Source organism: Mauremys mutica, chromosome 1, assembly GCF_020497125.1.
Source record: "Mauremys mutica isolate MM-2020 ecotype Southern chromosome 1, ASM2049712v1, whole genome shotgun sequence".
Classification (NCBI taxonomy): domain Eukaryota; kingdom Metazoa; phylum Chordata; order Testudines; family Geoemydidae; genus Mauremys; species Mauremys mutica.
In genome coordinates, this window is record NC_059072.1 from 15,321,311 (window position 1) to 15,341,402 (window position 20,092).

A 20,092-nucleotide genomic window follows, 5' to 3' on the forward strand; every position below is an offset into this window, starting at 1 on the left:
GAGGATGGAAAGTGGATTTTTTTTTCTTTCAAACTCTTCATCATCCAGCAGCACCTGACTCCTTTCTTTCTAAGATGAAATGACTGAGGCCATGTCTATCCTACAGGAGCTACGATGTCACAGCTGCAGCTCTGCCACCTGTGCCAGGGGTGCATCCTAAAGCAGTGGAAGGCGTTTCTTTGTCACTGAAGTTAATCCATCTCTCCATGTGGTGGTAGTTAGGTTGACAGAGGAATTCTTCTGTTGACTTAGCTGTAACTACCACAGGGGTAAGAAGCTAGGTTGATCTAAATTTTAAGTGCAGTGGGGGAGACGTGGAGGGGCCTCCAGGATCATGTGCCCCCTCACCCCTAGATTTGCTGCTTGGCTTGTACTGAGCATGGGGCTGAAGCCAGCTGCCCCCACTATGCTGCCCCACAATCGGCAGGCACCGGTTGTGTCCTTAAACTGCTGACATGAATTAAGCTTTCCCTGACTCATCCCAATTCTAGTACTCAGAGAGCCACAAATGTAAAGAAAACAATGCTGTGCATTCAAAATCTAGCACTCATTTCATAAGGAGATATCTGCATCCTTGCCTTTGGGGTAATATCCTTTGGGCCAGACCAGCACCCTTTGTGTATTGTAATGAGCAAACAGAAGTCCTCGCCTTTTCCCACCACTTTGCTATTGTAATAAACTTAACACCCCTCTTTAGGAAATTATTTCCTGTATAAACTCCTCGCAACATCTCCATGTTTGCAGGGTTGTGCTGCCTGTATTGTAGGAAGCAAGCATAACCCTGGAGGCATACACCTAGAAGAGGGCATCTTCATTTTTCTCCTCATGCAGGACAGAGTTCCTGTACAGAAGATTTGTCCAGTAATATGCTCAGTGTTCTTCCTAGTTGTGGGGTTTTTTAACTGCTTCTCTTCCCTTTCACTTGGATACTTGTATCTCGATTAAATGCAGGAATGAGAATTTTCTGACAGGAAAACCTTAAAGTTGTATGTCCAGCCCAGGTTAGAGTTTCTGTGGTTGAATAAAAGGGTTAAACTCAACTTCTTTAAAAAAATTAGGTTCTATTTGTGTTGTAGTTTAAAGCTGAAGCTTTCATTTGAAATTGCTTTTCAGATTGATGCCGTCGCCAAGAATGTCAAATATGGGTTCTTAAAGTAAGTCCCCCCCAACTCTGTTTAGATGCCTAAACCAGTTGTTTCATTTGCACAGGTGCCATGTATCTGCTGCTCAGATAGGGTGACCAGACAGCAAGTGTGAAAAATCAGGACAGGAGGTGGGGGGTTAATAGAAGTCTATATAAGGAAAAGCCCCAAATATCAGGACTGTCCCTATAAAATCATGACATCTAGTCACCCTACACTCACATCAAAGCTCGTGGGAGCTGCTGGTTTACAGTACAACTGAAAATCAAGCCACTAACTTGGGTGCTTTAGTCTATGCAGAGTGGCTGACACATTTATTTTGGCCTTGACATTTTAATTGTATGGTTATAGGGACCTATTAAAAATTGCAGGCTATGCACCACGTGTCTGTGTTAAAGGGGTTAATCCTTTGGGTGTGTTCATGCTAGAAACACTACAGCGGCACAGCTGCTGCTGTACTGTAGCCCCTCACTGCAGCGACGGAAGGGGTTCTTCTGGCAGTGCAGTAAATCCACCTCTCCAAGAGGCAGGAGCTAGGGTGGTAGAGTTCTTCTGTCAACCTAGCAGTCTCTACAGTGGCGCTTAGTTTGACTTAAACCTCACATCCTGAGACAATTTTCAAACCCCTGAGCAAGGGAGCTAGGTTGACTTAAGTTTTAAGATGTAAACCTGGCCTCACTTAGGCTTTAAGGCCTGATCTGCACACAGGTTTTGTACAAGTATAACTATTTTGGTTAGTTCTCCCCCCCCACGCCACCCCACCCCTTAAAGTTACACTGGTACAACCCCTAGAGTGGATGCAATTATATTATGGCAGCATAGCTTCCTTACAGTGGTACAACTTTTGTATGGTGACCTGGCCTAAGCCCCCCTTTACGCTCCAGCAGCATAATGGGGGGTTTACAGCTGGCATCAGTCTAACTCGGGCTATGTCTACACTAGAAACACTACAGGGACATGGATGCAGCTGTGAGATGTATTGTAACTGCTCTTTGGGTTCTAGTAGCTGATGAAGCATGAATGAAGGCATCATTTTTTCACAGTATACTGTCACTTTGACCAGTTTAAATAACGGTTTGGGCAAAATAAAGTTTAACACTTGTCTTGAACCATTTTAAATCAGAACTTTATTTTACTGTTGAGTACTAGCCTGTCTCAGTCTTCTCTTAGCCCACCTCCCTTTCCCAGCACAGTTGAACTGTATCTAAGTCACTCTGGTCACAGGCGGTTGTCAACAGCACCAGCTCAGAGTGCTGTGGGCACTGAAAGTTGAGAGAGATTCCTATCTTAATTTTCAGCTGCGTGTGTTGTCATCACCTGACATTTCAGGTGAACAGAGGAAATTTACTGTTATGAGCTGGATGAAATTGTGTTGGGGTTGAGGTAAAACAGTGCTCAAATTGAGAGGCGAACATGCCCTTCATTTAAGAAAGTTAAATAGATGCACCTGCATGCTCAGGTGCATGCACACCCAGAGTCTAGTAGAAGTAGAGTCTGCCCAGAAATTAGGACCAAGTGGGCAGGGGCCTTCCATAGGGGAGTGTGGGGTGTTGTAAAAAACAACAAACACACCCTGAGTAAGTGGAAGAGGCAAGAAAGCCAAGGAGTAGCCTCTGAGCACAGTGTGACCCTGGGAAAGCTAAAGCGAGAGGCTTGGGCTGTTAGTTTAAAGTGCTTATTTTGTTCTTGGTTCCTCGTGTTCAAATGAGCAGCACTTTACAAGGTTGCCAGCCCTCCAGGATTGTCTTAGCGTCTCCAGGAATTAAAGCTTAATCTTCAATTAAAGATTGTCATGTGATGAAACCTCCAGGAATACATCTAACCCAAATCAATGACCCTACTTCACTGGTGACCCTGCCAGCAAGCTGGCATCCATGTTATGCTGCCTACCAGATTCCATCTATTTCTACTTCCAACTGAAACATCCCTCAAGCCCTGAAATTTGACTAGTTGCTTGGGTCAGAAAGGGCAACAATACTGAGTATCTGCCCTAAAAAAATCAAATTGCAGCAGCTGTGCTACTTTTGTTATCCTATGTAAACTCTTCCCTCCTGCACCTTCCCGAAAGAAATTAATTCTCTTTGCTTCTTCCTAGCAAAGGCGTTATCAGGTCATGGGGAAAAAGATGACTTTTCATTTAAAGTAGAAAAATTCAATGGCAGGATAGATACTGAGGAAACCAAACATAGCAACAATCTGTGGGACTAGCTTCCTCCCTCATCCCCAGCAGACAAACAGTAAGGAAATTATGAGCTGGGCATTCAGCTGTTGCAACTAGCAGAGCCCTATTGCACTCCAGTGGACTTGTGCTGCTTTATAATAACTGCCTAGGGTAATTTTTGAGCTCTACAATCTTTATATCAGTATGATCCAAACGATCTTCCTCACTGCACTGAGGCTGCCTTTCACCCCAGTCATCATTTCAAACACACCTAGCACAGTAAGGAAATGCGGAGAGAGAGCAGTGCATTATAGCCCTAATAAGGATTGCAGCAGTGATATGTACTTACGCTCCTACACTGTCCCACGTTGCTTATATTGAATTCATAGTGTAAGCAACTCCAGACAAGGGCCTGCATTTTTGTGGGGGGAGGGGGGAGGTACCATGAAGAGTCATGCACAGTGATGATATGGGATAATGGCTCTATCCTGCACCCCTGTGGCCAATGAGAATTAAAATATTGCCTTCAATGAAAGGTGGCTTAGACCCTCAATTAATGGAGGTGGTGAAGGATGGGAACAACACGGGTGGTTATCAGACCCATTTTACCAAGCAGGGGCAGTGAGTTATATGAGCCTGTGAGGCCTGTGCTCCAGCAATATTCAGCGTACGGGGGCCCCGCTCCACCAATGTTTGGGGCCGGGTCTCTCCCCCGGCCCGCCTGCTGCCTCACGCGCCTTCCCCCCGAAGCATCTCTGCCTAGGCCCAGGGCAGCGAGCGACTGCCCTGCCACTCCACGCTGCGCTCCCTCGCTGCTAGCTACAAAAGGGAGCGGCTGAGGCATTTGGGTGGTGGGTCAGAGGAGTGAGTGAGTGACTGCAGCAGCTCAGGGAGCCCCAGGTGGCTGCTCAGCCTGATTTGAGCTTTTTCTTTTGCTAGTTTCCCTTTGTGGCTGTAGCCAGAGCACTCTGACACACACACACACACACACACACACCCCGCTTCCTCCTCTGCCCACCCCACCGCTGAGCCGGCTTCTTTCCCCTCTGTCTCCCTGGGCGCAGTGTTGCCTCCTGCTGGCCATGGGGCAGCAGGACTTCTCCCTGCACCTCCTGCACATGAACAGCTCCTTTCAGGGCTTCCCCTGGGGTGCAGCATGACCCCCCCCCCCCCCCCCGATCTCTCTCCAGAGTTGAGGGTGGGGAAAAGTTTGTTGATTGTTGGTTTTTCCCTCTGAACGCTTGTTGCTCTTGTGTTTTAATGACGAGTTCTTGCTCCGGGGAGTGTAACCCCCCGGGACTGAGAGGGGCCTTAGGAGCATGTGCAGTGATGGGGGGCGGGGGCAGCCTGCCTGTACCTCAAACTCTTCACCCCTGGCCCCACCCCAGAGCCCACACCCCTAGCCAGAGCCCTCTCCCACCCCAACTATCTGCCCCAGCCCTAAGCCCCCTCCTGAACCCCTCATCCCCACCCCACAGCCCTTACCCCTGCATCCCAACCTTCTGCCCTAGCCTCGAGCCCCCTCCCATGCCCCAAACCCCTCATCCCCAGCCCCACCCCAGAGCCACCCCATCCCAGCTATCTGCCCCACTCCTGAGCCCCCTCCTACATCCCCTCATCCCTGGCCCCACCTTGAAGCCCTCATCCCCACACCCCAGCCCTCTCTCTAGCCCTGAGCCCCCGCCCATACCCCAAACCCCTCATCGCTAGCCCCACCCCAGAGCCCTCACCACCCCCAGCCAGAGCCCTCATCCCCGCCCACACATTGTGCAATATAGGGAAACACTTAAACACCTATTGTTTCTAGTCCATTTTTACATGATTTAAAAAAATATATATATATATCAATCAGCTTACAAGGTGCCAGGGGTGGGAAACGACCTGGACCCATTCTGGGCACCACCAAAAACCTGCCACCCCTGCAACCAAGGACTAGTCCCTGAACTCTTTTTAGTAATGTATGCAGAGGCCGATTACGATTTATTGGGGCCCTGGGCACAAAGAATATTTGGGCCCTCCAAGCCCCTCTTACCGTGGGGCCCTGCCCCCATCGCCTTCCCTGCGCCCTGGCCAGACCCATAGGTGTAGTTTCACTGCTATATTTGGCAGGGGCTGGGGCAGGGGGGGACACAGCATGGTGGGGCAGGCCTGTACACACATACAGGCATGTGCTGAAGCCAGTTCCCCTGGCTCACCGGCTCTGTCCCCCTGCCTGGAGTGGTACCTGAGCTGCTGGTGTTGTGGGGAGGGGATGGGCTGGTTTAACAGGGGAGCCCCAGCCCTTCAGTTACCCCTCTGCCCGAGAGTGGCCACCGTGCCCTGCCGGAGGGGGATGGGCCCTGAGCTGGCCCATAGCAAGGCTCCCCGCAGCGCAGGATCTGCTGGACGGGGCTCCAGCTCCTACTGCCCACAACCACCCAGCACCTGTGCTACCTGCCCATGGTGGCTCTGCACAAGCCCTGGGGCCTTACCCAGGCAAAGGGGCTGAGGCCAGGCGCAGGCATGGTGTGGGGGTTGTTGACACAGTCACCATGGAAACCAGCCCCCGCGCCTCCTTCCAACACCCCGCCACTGCCATAGCTGCCCTGCAGCTGCTTGAAAAAGTGCAACCCCCCCCCACCTATTCACGGAGCCTCCACCAGCCCTGGGCAGCGTGCCCCGGCGGGGAGGGGAACACATGCCAGGGGCTGATCTCGGGCATCCCAGCTCTCCCACCTAGGGCAGGTGGAGGATCTGGGGCTCCCTACAGTGGCCCAGCCTCTCTGAGTGGCTTTTACTACAGCCCAGCTCCAGCGTCCCGCCTGGCCGGGGGGGGGCAGGACCCCGGGGTGGGGTTGAGGAGGAGCAGGGCTACAGTTCCGGCACCGGTGGCCCCTCCATTTCTATCCAGGTTCCAGTGCTCCTGCAAGGGGACCCCAAAATAACAAAGCCCCTGGGCACGGCCCCATGGGCCCATGCGTTAATCTGCCACTGAATGTATGCAGATTGGTTTGTAATGTCTCAAGCAAGAGGGTTCACATTAATGTTATGCAGTTAATGTAGCACGTATATGGAACAAAACCTTTGAACAGTGCGACTGTGACACTCCTTTGCAGACTGCAGTGTATAATGTACTGACAAAGTGTATGACTCAGTTTCACACACACTAAGTGTATTGTTTGACCACAGTGGGGCTTAATCAGCATCCTTTGAAATGTTTTATTCCCACCATACTCTATAAATAGTATCAAGATGATAGATTTGATTATGAACAAGAGAACAGCCAAATACAGACATCATGTATACCATGAAAGAACATGGTCGGCAGGAGACTGCGCTATCACTAATTTTATTCTCACTCATTCTGCTCCTGCAATGAGTTAGTTCCCTACAGGGTGCATCTCCAACTGGGGCCCATTAATTTTAATGGGCTCTGCACCTCAGGGTGTCGACCTGCACAGAACTCATTACTGGCTCAGGGGCTCTAAATACCATGAATGCTTATAGTGCTGTACACAAATGGCCTTAGATATGGCCCCCAGCCTCAGGTGAGCCTGGTCAAAACAGAGCAGGAATAAGTTTTAATGTTCTTAACTGCCTATATGATTGTTGTAGACGCCTGAAGTCCCTCAGTACTGGCGAGCGAGAAAGCCAGATACACTGAGGTCTTCCAATCTTAACAACACGCAACTTCTTTCTACACTGAGAATGGCCCTCACTCACCCTCTAGGAGGAATGAAATGCAGAAGATATTTTCAACACAACTGTCTGATGCTCTCTGACGCTAGAAGCACAAACAGCACGACTGTAATTTGCAGCGCTCCTCGATGAACTGGAAATGTTTCATAACTGAATTCACCCAGGTGGAAATTGCAAAACACATTCGTTGGCTGTCTCGTTAAAGCCATCGTTATTGTTGGCAGAAAAAGAACAAGGCTATCATGGAAAGTGTGCTACCCCGGATCAAACAGAGTATCAAGCGTCAGCAGCGCTAAAGAACTGCTTTGAGTCATTGCTCATGCCCTGTCCCGGAGACATCTACAAAACAAAGCCTTTAGTTTCAGAATCCTCAAGTATATTTCATGCTGCAACAACACCCATGGCTTGCTAACACCTTTTGTTTTGAATGACGTGTAGCCTAGCCCCATACGTGTGGTTTGGTACTGTACATACTGGCTTATAAAAGAAGGTAGGGGATGTGAAACTGTGGGACGAGTTCAGCAAAGCGTCTAAATTGATGTAACTTAACGTTTTCTGCCCGACCCAAATGTGTATGTTACAATACCTTGGACTCACTCCCTCTTACCAATGTGTATCTTACAACCTCACCTTACCCATTAACTCTGAATTTGGTCCACGTTGTATATGCTGGGATTCTAGTCCTGGCTGCAGCTGCATTAGTGCCAACCATTAGCATAGGCTCTGTTTACACTGGTACAGCACTATTGGCACCAGTCCAGTTTACTCTGTTTGAAACCGCATAGGTCATGATGCACAGATATAAATCTTGTCTATGGTAGGAGGTTGCAATGGTGCAACAACACTGGTGACTAAACATCAAGTGTAGACAAGGCCTTATAGTGGTAAGGAGTCTAAGGCTAGGTCTACACTACAGAGCCTATGTTGGCATAGCCCCTTAGTGTAGACGCAGCATACGCCAACAAAAGGAGGTGGTATTCTGCCAGTGCAGTAATACACTCTCTCCATGTGATGGTAGCTATGCCAAAAGAAGCTCTCTTTCTACAGCTGGGGAGTTTGTTGGCATAGCTATATCACTAGGAAGTGTGGGTTTCTTCACACCACTGACTGACATAGCAATTAGTTCTAAGTGTAGACCAGGCCTAAGTTGATGAGCCTCAAACAGGAGAAAGGACTACAGCAAGGAAGTGTACGTTAAAGGTGCCCCTGCCATAATGTTTACCTTCTTAGTATTTAACTTATACCTGTTTAAACATTAGACAGACTTACTAAGGGCTTGTTGAGCTAGTGTTTGTATAATTTCATACTGGTATAGCTTATTCCTCCACTCTCCAGGGTGTGCTCATTTAACTATTCTGGTTAAAAAGAGTCTGAGTGCAAGAGAGTCTAATTTACATTTCCTCACACATCCCCTGTGAATTTGGCCCTTTGTTTAATACTGTTGACAAAGCCACATTTTTAAAGCATTTCCTACACTACGATTAGTCATAGGTTCGAGGGTGTTTTCATCACAGAACTGGCTCCCAGTAGGAATATTTTCTCCCTCTTTCCCTGGTATAAGGCAGAGCTCTGAGGGATTCAGACCCAGGCCCTGCCAAACAGACCACCTCATCTTTCATGTGCGTGCCCTCTTGGAATTTGTAAAGCATTTCTCAGAACTGGGCTCTCCCTTCCGTGCTCAGGGTGACCCCTCCCGAAGCAGGACGTGCCTTCCCTAGGCAGCAGCTGGCATGCCCCAGGGGAACACTCACTGAATTGTCAGATGTGTGCTTACCTCTAGGGAACTGGAAGGAAAGGTTATTTTTGGTAATAGGATTAGCAGTTACGCCCCAGTCTTCAGACTTTCCATCAGGTCACAGCTACCGCCTCCCACTTACTACCTATAAAATAAAGAGCAGCAAAAAGGAGCCTGTGGTGGTTGAGGATTAAACAGATGCTCTGAGTAGTAAGAGCCTGGTTGGTAGTCTAGACAGAGCAGCCAACTTCACTTTCCTAGCCCTAGTATGTGCTATGCCTTTATCTCGGAGGGTAACCGTGGATTTTTGAAATAGCCACATAAACTATTAGCCATTTTTTAAATTACATGACAACAGCGCAGTAATTTGTATTTGTAGGGGCTGTATAGTATGACTGTGACCCTCAGGAAGGGGTTAAGTGCCAAAATCAGCAGCAGTATGTGCATGGGCAGTGGGTATCGTAGGCCAGGGGAGGCTAAGCCTCCCCTAACCTAGGATGTGGCCCCACCCTCGCTCCCCCTCTCCTCTGAAACCAGCGGGCGCTCTGCTCCATCCGGCAGCCAGAGGCTGGGGCTGCCCAGGGTGGCTCGGGTTGGCCGGCGGCCCTGTGCTCGGGCTGATGCTTGGGTCAGCTGATGCGGGCAGGCCAGGGCTCCTCTGGCCGCTTGGACAGAAGCAGCAGAGCCGGGCCTGGGACTAGCCTCCCCGGTGGGGCAGTTCACCCGCCGCCCATGGGTATGTGAAGGGAGCACTTACGTTTTGTTTCAGTCCTTGCTGTGATGAAGGTCAAGTGGTGCTCATACCTTAACTTTCTGAGGTAACGGGAGGGGCTCACACAGACGCCACAGCACTGGTCTACTAAGGAACTACACTTAGTGTCCGACCAATATAGCGTTGCAGTGTTGTTGTAGCTATGCTAGGGTGACCAGATGTCCTAATTTTATAGGGACAGTCCCGATTTTGGGGTCTTTTTCTTATATAGGCTCCTACTACCCCTCCACCCCTGTCCCGATTTTTCACATTTGCTGTCTGGTCACCCTAAGCTATGCTGGCCCCAGGATATTAGAGAGACAAGGTGGGTGAGGTAATATTTTTTAGTGGACCCACTTCTGTTAGTACCAGAGACACACTTTACATGCTTACGCAGAGCTCTTCTCCAACTCTGTGTAAGCTTGAAAGCTTGTCTCTTTTACCTGCAGAAGTGGGTCCAATAAAATATATTACCTCACCCACCTGGTCTCGCTAGGATCAATATACATTACAAAGGGCACTTTTTAGTGGGAGTAAGTCCCATTTGAAAGTAAATTCTGAATCCATCTAGTACTAGGTATGTGCATGGCCCACATCAAAAGAGTAAGATCCCCACTAAAAATGTGTCTGTATTCGATTTGTGAAGATTGGCCTCTGTGGATTTGATCAACCAGTGAGTGCCAGTTTCTACCCAGGCAGGCAGCAAGCAGCACCAAGACACCAAATGCTGTTATCGAACATCTCAATTTAGCTGGAATATTGACAAGCTAGAAGCTTGTTAAGCCACAGTTCATTTCAGCGGTACCCTCCCCACTGATTCCTTCCGGGCTCTTACCTTGTGATTACCATACATAATACAGTGCTCCCATTGTTCCTAAGGAGGCCCCAGTTTAGCAACTCCACCACCATATGATCTGTAGGTACCACAAGCACTTGTGTATGCCCTCCAGGTGCTAACGTGCCAGTGACAGCATGGGCTAATAGCCACAGTCCTAGCCCTGCTCTCAGCTCTGCCACGCACTTCCTGTGCAACCTTGGGCAAGTCACTTAACTACACCATGCCTCAGTTTCCCCATCCATAAAATGGAAATAGTTTGTTACTTGCCTAAGGCTTTGGGCAGCTGAAGTCATGTTCTAAAGTACTTCGAGAACCTCATAAAGTAGACGCTTTTGTAAGTTTTATTTATCTAAGATGCTTATATGGCCCTCCATTACTTAGTATCTGAGCACCTCACAATCGTTAATGCATTTATATTCAACAACCTGGTAGGCAAGACAGTGCTGTTATCCCCATTTTACAGATAGGGAATTGAGGCATATGGGGACCTAAGGCAGAAAGTGACTTGCCGAAGGCCCATTGGAAATCTGTGGAAAAGAGCACTGAACCGTGGTCTCCCAAGTCCCTTAACACTGGATTATCCTTCCTCTCTAATATTTAATCTCTCTAACCTTTATTATTTACTGCCTGCCTAGGAGGAAACAGCAGCCTGAAAATTTGGGCTCTGAGTTGTTTACCCTGATTGGGCAATGCAGATAAACCACCTGATGTTTCTGAAGAGGAATGACACAGAGGGGAGCAGGAGTATTTCATAGAAACTGTCACAGCAAGAGGGAAATTATTAGGAAATAGTTGTCAGCACATTTCTGTTTCCAATACACAAGTTTCTGCCAGGGCGGGGAGGAGGGGAAGGAAGAGAACTGGATCATCATCATGGTCCTTAGGCTTTCTGAGAAATTTAATTACATCTGGATATTTCCTGTCTTCCTAAATAGGTTTAAACCTGATTAGGTTTAATTTTCCATTTATGATAGGAGAGATTTTCTAGTGAGACTGAGGTTGGAATATGTTCTGTGGAGTGAAGAGTATGTGCTGATACTGTATACCCTAGGAATAAATTCATGGGCTTTGCTTCTGACATCATGAGAGAGGAGAAAATGCCCCTTGCTGTAAGCATCAGGTGATATGGGTAACTCATTCTGCTGGTTTTTTATATGCCAGTTATGCACAAGAGGTGTTTTCATTTTTAATTCAGTTAAAACCAAATGCTAATGATCATCACTGATAGGCCAAGGCACATGTCACGCACCTGTGCCCTGTAGCATGGGAGAGTTTGTGGGCACAAAAGCCACGTCATGGGTTCATGTGCATCAACTTTCCGATGGAAAAGAAAGGCTGCTGCAGGAGATACTAGGAACTAAAATATTATTGGCACACCCTGACTGAATTTCCAGAGGGGATTTAATAATCCAGTCTGACCAATTTAGCTGCAAGTCGTTCCTTTTGGAAAAAGCTTTCCCACCAGCATGTTACAAAAGGGGGGGAGGGAATCTATCCCTCTCCCCCCACAAAGCAGAGTTTCCCATAACAGAAAAAAAAGAAAAGCTGAAAACTCCATAAAGTGCACCTTGGCCAACCTGATTAACCAGGGGTTCTATCAGTTCTCTCTAGGATTCAGTTCAGATCAATAGCCATTTAGAGGCTACCACGATACGAGCTGTATATAATTATGACAGTCAGATTAATTTAATAGTAGTGCCAAATACATTGTCTGAAGGAGCTGGACAAATGCTTTATTAGTTGGTGTACAAAGTTTTTGCACAGATTGCTTTCTGCCCTTTAGCCAACCTTTATTAACCTGTATTATATTAAATGTGAGGTGATATTACAACACCGTTAAGAAGTTTTGGGACATGGACACACGAGATACACAACTGCTTTGCATTCAAAAAACAGTTGTCATCTTCCACATCAGAGGTGGTTGCATTTCATGGCGGGTAATGTGATCCTTTTTGATCCTCTACATACCTCACAAGTATGGGTCAGCTTTTGTGGCCTGCATTTTGCGGGAGGTCAGACTAGATGATCATAATGGTCCCTTCTGATCTTAAGTTCTATGATTCTATGATTCTATGTTACGAAGCTGCATAAGTATTGCCTGCGAAGGGCTCCTAGGATAAATGGTGGCATACAGTGACCACCTTATATATCATGGGTGAAATCATGGCCCATTGAAGTTAATAGTAGTTTTGGGATTGACTTCACTGGGGTCAGGATTTCAGCCCAGAAAGAGAAAGAATTATCAGTCTATCTAAATCATTTCCATGCAGACGCAGGAAAGAATGCAAAATAGTATAAAGACACTTAAATTTTTTTCTACATTGGTTCTTATAAAAGACGAGTGTGGTTTTGCAGCTCAATACCAACGATCCACCCAGCGCTTCATGAGCTGCAACAAAACATGAGCGTGAGTATAGGAAATGGATTTTGTTCCTCAAAGATTTGCTAGGCCCAGTGGAATATTCCTGCGTCATTTTACACATTGCTGTTCAGATGGGGTAATTTAGTTACAAGCTCACAAGAGCATAAAACACAATGAATGTAGCCGCAAACACATTTTTCATTCACGGATGTCACCAACTAAGCCATTTAGCTGCCTGACCCCTGCTGAACCTTTTCAGGGAGGTCGAGGTAAGAATACATCTGTCGTACTGCTGAATGCACTAGGTGCCCGGTATGTCCTGAGACATCAATGGAATGTTATTAGAAGTCCGGCAGCAGGGGGGAGGAACCAGCAGTCACAGAGTGCTTGATTTCAAACGGAATGAAGAGCCCTGCTGATGGACCAAGCCTGCAGAGTTATTTTCTCCTGGCTTTGTTGTTGAGTCATAGGCAGACACTGGTGCAATTATGTGATAACTCGCACAGCCACATTTTTGTTGCTTTTTTTTTATTTTTTCCCCTTGGAGATGAAACAAGGCCAACTCATACTGACTAGAATGAATGCTTTAAGTGACTAATCGGTGATTACATAACCCAAAGGGGAGGCCCATGTGAACAGAGCAGAATGCCAGCCTGGAATGTGAGTCTACGGAAAGCTCTCCCAGAGAATTCTGGGAAGCCAAAGCTAGTTGTCAACTCATATTGACTTTCCCTTTTGCCAGGTGGAGATGCGGGGGGCTAAGACACTGCAAAATCAGACGTGATTAGAGTAGATGTTTTGGTGTCTTTTTTCCTGTGCTGCAGTGAAATCAAAGGGCGCTGCAGGTCCTCAGCACCTCTGAAAGTTAGGCCTGAGGTGTCCCAAGTCGGGCACCCAAAGTGAAGCATCTGCTACTAGGCCAATCTGTAACATGTGGGCTGACTGCTCCATCCGCACAGAGCCTCACAGATGTCAGTGGGACTCTGAGTGGGAGCAACCATCTGCCCACTCTACGTATTATGGAATTGAGGCCAGGGTGGACCCTTGAAAATTTTGGTCTCAGGGCTTCTTTACATAGGGAAATCTACTGGCATAATTATACTGGTGTAATTACACCTGTATAGTTCTATTGGTATAATTATAGTGTGTAATTATGCCGGTATAATTATGCCAATAATTTCCCCTGCATAGATGAGTCCTTAGGCCCTGTCCACATTAGGGAAATCCACTCCAGAGATGTGCAAGCTCCTAATATAGGCTTTGCCCACATGCAGGAGTCTGACCACTTTAACTATTCCAATATAATAAGGCAGTACAATCCCTACCCTGGATGAACTTATATCACTATAAAGGTGCAGTTATACCAATATACAGGTAACACTGTTCCCATAGGGGAAGGGGAATAAGCAATACCAGTATAACTCCATCCACACTAGGGGTTGTACCACTATAACTAATCCCATCATAATCATGCCTCTAATCAAAATAGTTAAACCAGAACAAAACTGTGTCTAGATTATACCTTAGACACGCTATGGTGGTACAAGGTAGGACATACACCAGTGCAGCTTATGAATTTCCTTAACATATATACTACTTAATATTTATAAAGTGCAATAAGGTGGAAGGCTGTATAGAAATAGGCCTTCATAATACACTTGGAATGCTGCTTGCCAGATAAGTGACAAAAGCTGCATTCCAAAGCAATTAGCACGTTGGACCCTGATTAGAAAGAATGAAACTTCAAGATAAAGAGGAGTGAAAGTCCATTAACAAGCTGAAGCAATTCTGGATTGTCACTTGCCTATATACTCAAGGGGATCCAGTGACAACAGAGTTAGAACGTGCAATATTCTGTGTGTAATGCATAATATGGACAGGAACTGACTGGGTCATGTAAATCTTGGACAAAGTCTACTAAAGCCAAGTGTACATTAGGGCTCAGTCTACACTACAAAGCTTTGCCAGCATGGCTATGTTGGCTTGGAGCGTGAAAAAAATTGGCCCATCCAACCCAATGGGACGTGGACCTGTAGTATGGACAAGCTTTTGGGATAAAGCTTTCCCTGACTGAAATGAGCAATACCAGCAAAAGCACTGGGCTTTTGTCGATATAAAAATGTTGCAAAAACGCAATTGTATCCCTAAGTACCATTACTAGACCAGCAAATGTTTATAGTATAGAGCTGGCCTAAATCTCAAGAAAACTATTTTCAGCATTGTTACAGAAAGTTTTCATTCACTATCATCAGAAATCACCAGCAACAGGGCACCTCAGTTTCTTCATGTGTAAAACTGAAAATAACACCCTCCTCACAGGAAAGTTGGCCAGGGTGAAATTAATGAATATGTAGAAAGTTCCTCAGGTATAAAGTACAAGCAATATTTTAAAGAAATGTTTGTGGTTTGAGTAAAGATTCCACAAGTAAGTGGGAAGGGCAGGCTATATTTTACTGCCCCCACCCTTAGGGTATGTCTACACTGCAAAGTAGGCCCATGCTTGAGCCCGGGCTCAAGGTTAACCCCCTCTCTTGCGTCTACATTGCAGTTGCATTAATCCAGGGTCCCAGGACACTGCAGGGCTGGAGGATCCGAGCTCGAGTCAAGCTGGGACCCAGGATCCGAGCCCTATTGCTTTGCAATGTAGCCACAGCCCCGCTTGACTCAGGTCCTAGGAGTCATTTGGACGTATTCCACAATTCCATGGGACAACTTCCTTAGTTTTCTCTGTCCCAACAATGGTGGTGGTGGCGCTAGGGACTCTGGATATGGTTACTTGGACTCAGGTCTGCGCATTGCAGGGTGGATGCCAGAGCCCTAAGTTCGAGCACAGGTTAGAACAGTATTAACGTCACAAGGTTTAAATACAGTATAGACACCCAAGTCCTGGGATCCCTAACACAGGTCAGCTGGCTGACTCATGTCCCACTAACCATAGGCGCCGACTCTGTGGGTGCTCTGGGGCTGGAGCACCCACAGAAAAAAATTGGTGGGTACTCAGCACCCACCGGCAGCTCCCCGCTCCGCCCCCCTGCTCCAGCTTACCTCCCCTCCGCCTCCTCCGTGAGCGCACCACCGCATCCTGCTTCTCCCCCTCCCTCCCAGCAGGGCAGGGAGGGAGGGGGAACATGGCATGCTGGGGGAAGAGGCGGGGCCGGGGTGGGGATTTGGGGCAGGGATCCAATGGGGCAGGGAGAGGGTGGAGTTAGAGCAGGGACTTTGGGGATGGGGGTGGAATGCGGGTGGGACCAGGGGTGGGGAAAGGGTGGAGTCGAGGCAGGGCCAGGGGTGGGGGGCACAGGCACTCACCAGTGCCGGAGAAAGTTGGCACGTATGCCACTAACCCATGGCTTGCAGTGCAGTGCAGACATACCTTTAGGAAGGTAACACTGGAACACATTCTTCCAGCTTGTCACTTGAGAAGGGGTTTAAGGGTTAGTCTACATTAGAAAAGGTTTGCCAGTGTCGCGTAGATGCAGCTTCTCCCAGCAAAAATGTGCTTTCTTATGTCAGTGCCTCAAACAAAATAAGCTACAAAAAGCACGTTTGCCTGTATAACTGTCTCTCACTATGACTTTTGCTGGTATAAAAATGTCAAAAAAATCACCCTTCTAAGGCTATGTCTACACTGGCAATTGAACTACAAAATGTTTGTCTTTCAGAGGTGTTAACCCCCCACCGTCCCCGAAAGACAAAAGTTTTGCCAATCACAAGCGCCAGTGTGAACAGCACTTTGTCGGCAGGAGCGCTCTTCCCCCGACAACGCAAATGCTCCTTGTTGGGGGTGGAAGTTTTTTGTTGGCAGGAGAGCCAACAAACAGTGGCTACACTGCATGGCTTTTAGTGGCACAGCTGTGACGACACCACCATGTCACTAAAAGCTGTGTACTGTAGCCACAGCCTAAAAGACTGTTGAAGACTGTCACGGAGATAGCACTGCATTCATTCACACTCGAAATACTACCATCACAGAGGCTAGAAATATAATTGTTCAAAACAAAATCTTAAATTCTGTACGAATTGAGATGGCCACATGAAAAATGTGGTGATGGTTATAACCAGGTCAGTCCGATAGCTGCTTCTGATGGTAGATCGCACAATGATAAACAACATCTGAGCCGTGTTGACTCTACAGCATCCACTGGTGGTGAATTAGGGCTACAAAATCTGTTAGTGCTGTAAATGCAGCATTGAGGTGGTCCTATGAGGTTGAGATATTAAGAGAAATGATGTGGGAAGACTTAAGTCTGCCAAATGTTTTGACCCATTCTATAGAGCAGGGGTCCCCAACGTGGCGCCCACCGGGGTGTCTAACTGTGCCCGCGTACTGGCCGGTGGACAAGCATACGCCAAAATGCCGCCAACAAGCTCCATCATCCAGAGGCATCGCCACCGAAATGCCGCCGATTTTTGGGGGTGATGCCTCTGGATGACGTTGTCGGCAGCATTTCGGTGGTGACACCTATTGATGTTGCTGCTTGTTGTCGGAATTTCAGCAGATGCTCGTCTGCCACCACGGTCCTCCATGGCTCATTGTCTGGCGCCCGCCAGATGAAAAAGGTTGGGGACCACTGCTGTAGAGGGAAGATTTCAAGCTGAAGGGCAGGCAATCCATTATTTTTTAGTACAGTACTGGACAAAGGTAAAGACAACTCAGGGACATGACAGACATACCTTTCCTACAAGTCATGTAACAGAACTAAGTACTCAATGAATAGTGACACCATTCTTTTTTGTCCTACAAGATTTTTTTTTCATTCATTGCTCCTTGACTCACTTAAGGGAGGGAAAAGAAGGAAGGTTTTGATTTAAACAATATTATTCAATCACAGCTGAATAATAGGTTTCAGAGTAGCAGCCGTGTTAGTCTGTATCCGCAAAAAGAACAGGAGTACTCGTGGTACCTTAGAGACTAACAAATTTATTTCAGCATAAGCTTTCGTGGGCTACAGCTCACTTCTTCAGCTGCATAGAATGGAACACACAGACAGGAGATATTTATACATACAGAGAACATGAAAAGGTGGAAGTATGCATACCAACTGGAAGAGTCCAATCAATTGAGATGTGCTATCGTCAGGAGAAAAAAAACCTTTGAAGTGATAATTGAGATGACCCATAGAAGGTGTGAGGAGAACTTAACATAGGGAAATAGAATCAATAAGTGTAATGACCCAACCATTCCCAGTCTCTGTTTAAACCTAAGTTAATTGTATCTAATTTGCATATTAATTCAAGTTCAGCAGTCTCTCTTTGGAGTCTGTTTTTGAAGATTTTTTTGTTGCAAAATTGCCACCTTCAAGTCTGTCACCAACTTTTCCCCTATAGTATGGGCTTGGTATTTTTAAATTTCACAATTCAGACAATATGAGTAAATGTTTTGACATGAATGCAGTTGTTTGGTATCTTCGCAAATAGCTTCCTATTTATAGGTTCAGAGCTACCCAAGTCTGGTTAGAAATGTATATTTAGTGTCAAGTTCTGGGAAGCGACAGTCAAGTGTCATCTCAGATGAGTGTTTCTTGAAGGGTGGAAGAAATATCTGTGAACAATTTAAGGATGCCAGCTGTTCAAAGGAAAATGCAAGATATGTAGAGAATATTCCTCATCAAGGAGAAGTTTTGGTTTCACATTGTTTTCATTATTCATTCAGTTACTCAGTGTACACTTTCAGTATTTCAAAGGGTGTGGGGGGAATCTTAATAAAGTGATGTCACTTGCTATGGACAGTATGTAGTAAGTATATCCATCAACCAAGCTTTTATTTAGCTCTATCTTCAGAACTGATGGAAGTACAGTGACTGTGTAAGCAATTACCAGATATACGTGATGGCTGTTCAGTGACCCATGTATAAGGAATTTTGCGGTCCCAGGGGACATGTGTCCTCATCACTAACACCACTATGGTTACAACTAATGTCCGCTCCTTGTTGGCAACTTCAGAGGTGCTCAGAATAGAATGGGTGTGGAGTATTAATCACTCACCCTTGGAAATGATGCCTCCCCTCCAGCTCACAGCTGAGGTCCATGGATTGGGCAGCCTGGGGAAGCTTGCATTACCACTGCCCCTGCAGTGGAAATAAACCAGAGACTTCATTCCCTAGGGCTGTCAGTGCAGCACCTTTCAGCAGCACTAACTTTACTTACAAAGCCAAGCATGTTCCTATTTTAATTAAACAGAACATTGCCGCAATGAACCAGTGGAGCCTGAAATGGCAGCTCCTCACTAACTAGCGAAGTTATCAGTTTTAAAGGGAAATTATATTAAAGGTTAAATCGCAAAAAGGGGTGGGGGCTGCACCTTTGTGATACATTAAAACATCCTTACAACTTTTTTTTTTCTTTGACTATATCAGAAGTAGCATTTGGATTTCTTCCTCCTAAAGGATCGGAGAGCTAATGAAATGACGACATCGTAAAAGACTGAACACCCTAGAGAGACAGGGATGTTTATTCAAGTGAGAAATGTGACAGGAATACAATGTTCCAACATAAGAGCATTTACCAATCGGTACTTGTAGTTCAAAGTGTTTCCTTGCCTCTATATAGTCACACTACTGGGTTGAAGCCCCCGGCACCACCTGCTTCTGGAAAGCTGGACCTATGGGTAATGTGCTCCAGCTGCCTCACCTAAAAGCGCTAGATGCCCTGCTTGAAGTTCAAGCAAGTTTTGTAGGTGAGCTGTATTCCACAGAATCGTAGAAAGGCAGGACTGGAAGAGACCTTAAGAAGTCAACTAATCCATCCCCCCATGCTGAGGCAGGACCCAGTAACCCTAGAGCATCCCAGATGTTTAACCTGTTCTTAAAAACCTCTAATGACGACAACTCCACAACGTTCCTTGGAAGCCTTTCCAGAGCTTAACCACCCTTAGAGTTATTAACTTAGATCTGCTTTTCCACAAACTAAGTCACTTCCTTAGTTACCACCTTTAAAAATGGTTCTTTACCACTGGACATACATTTGGAATGTGGCTTGTTACAAAATTTCCAGTTTCCTAGCGATCAAGCAGAAATTCGTTACTCAAATTGTATTATAACTGTAACTTACCATCAAATGGCACTGTCAAAGCTGGCAGTTATACAACTCTGCTGCCCATGAAGATCCTTAGCAAGGATGTTTGGTAATTGGTCAAGATTCTCCTAATCATTAAAGGCTATTATAATACATGTGCACAGTGGGTCTGAATTTAAGTTGCACAGGCAACCTTTTGCAGGCTTGACTTTGCAACCTTAGTGTTCTTAAAAACGTATTAAACTGAAACAAAAATGTCATGTTGACCCCAACTGTGTACTGCCCCTCCATGAGTCATGAGCAGGTTTACACAAGAATAGCCATACTGGGTCATACTAGTGGTCCATCTAGCCCAGTATCCTTTCGACAGTGGCCAATGCCAGGTGCTTCAGAAGGAATGAACAGAACAGG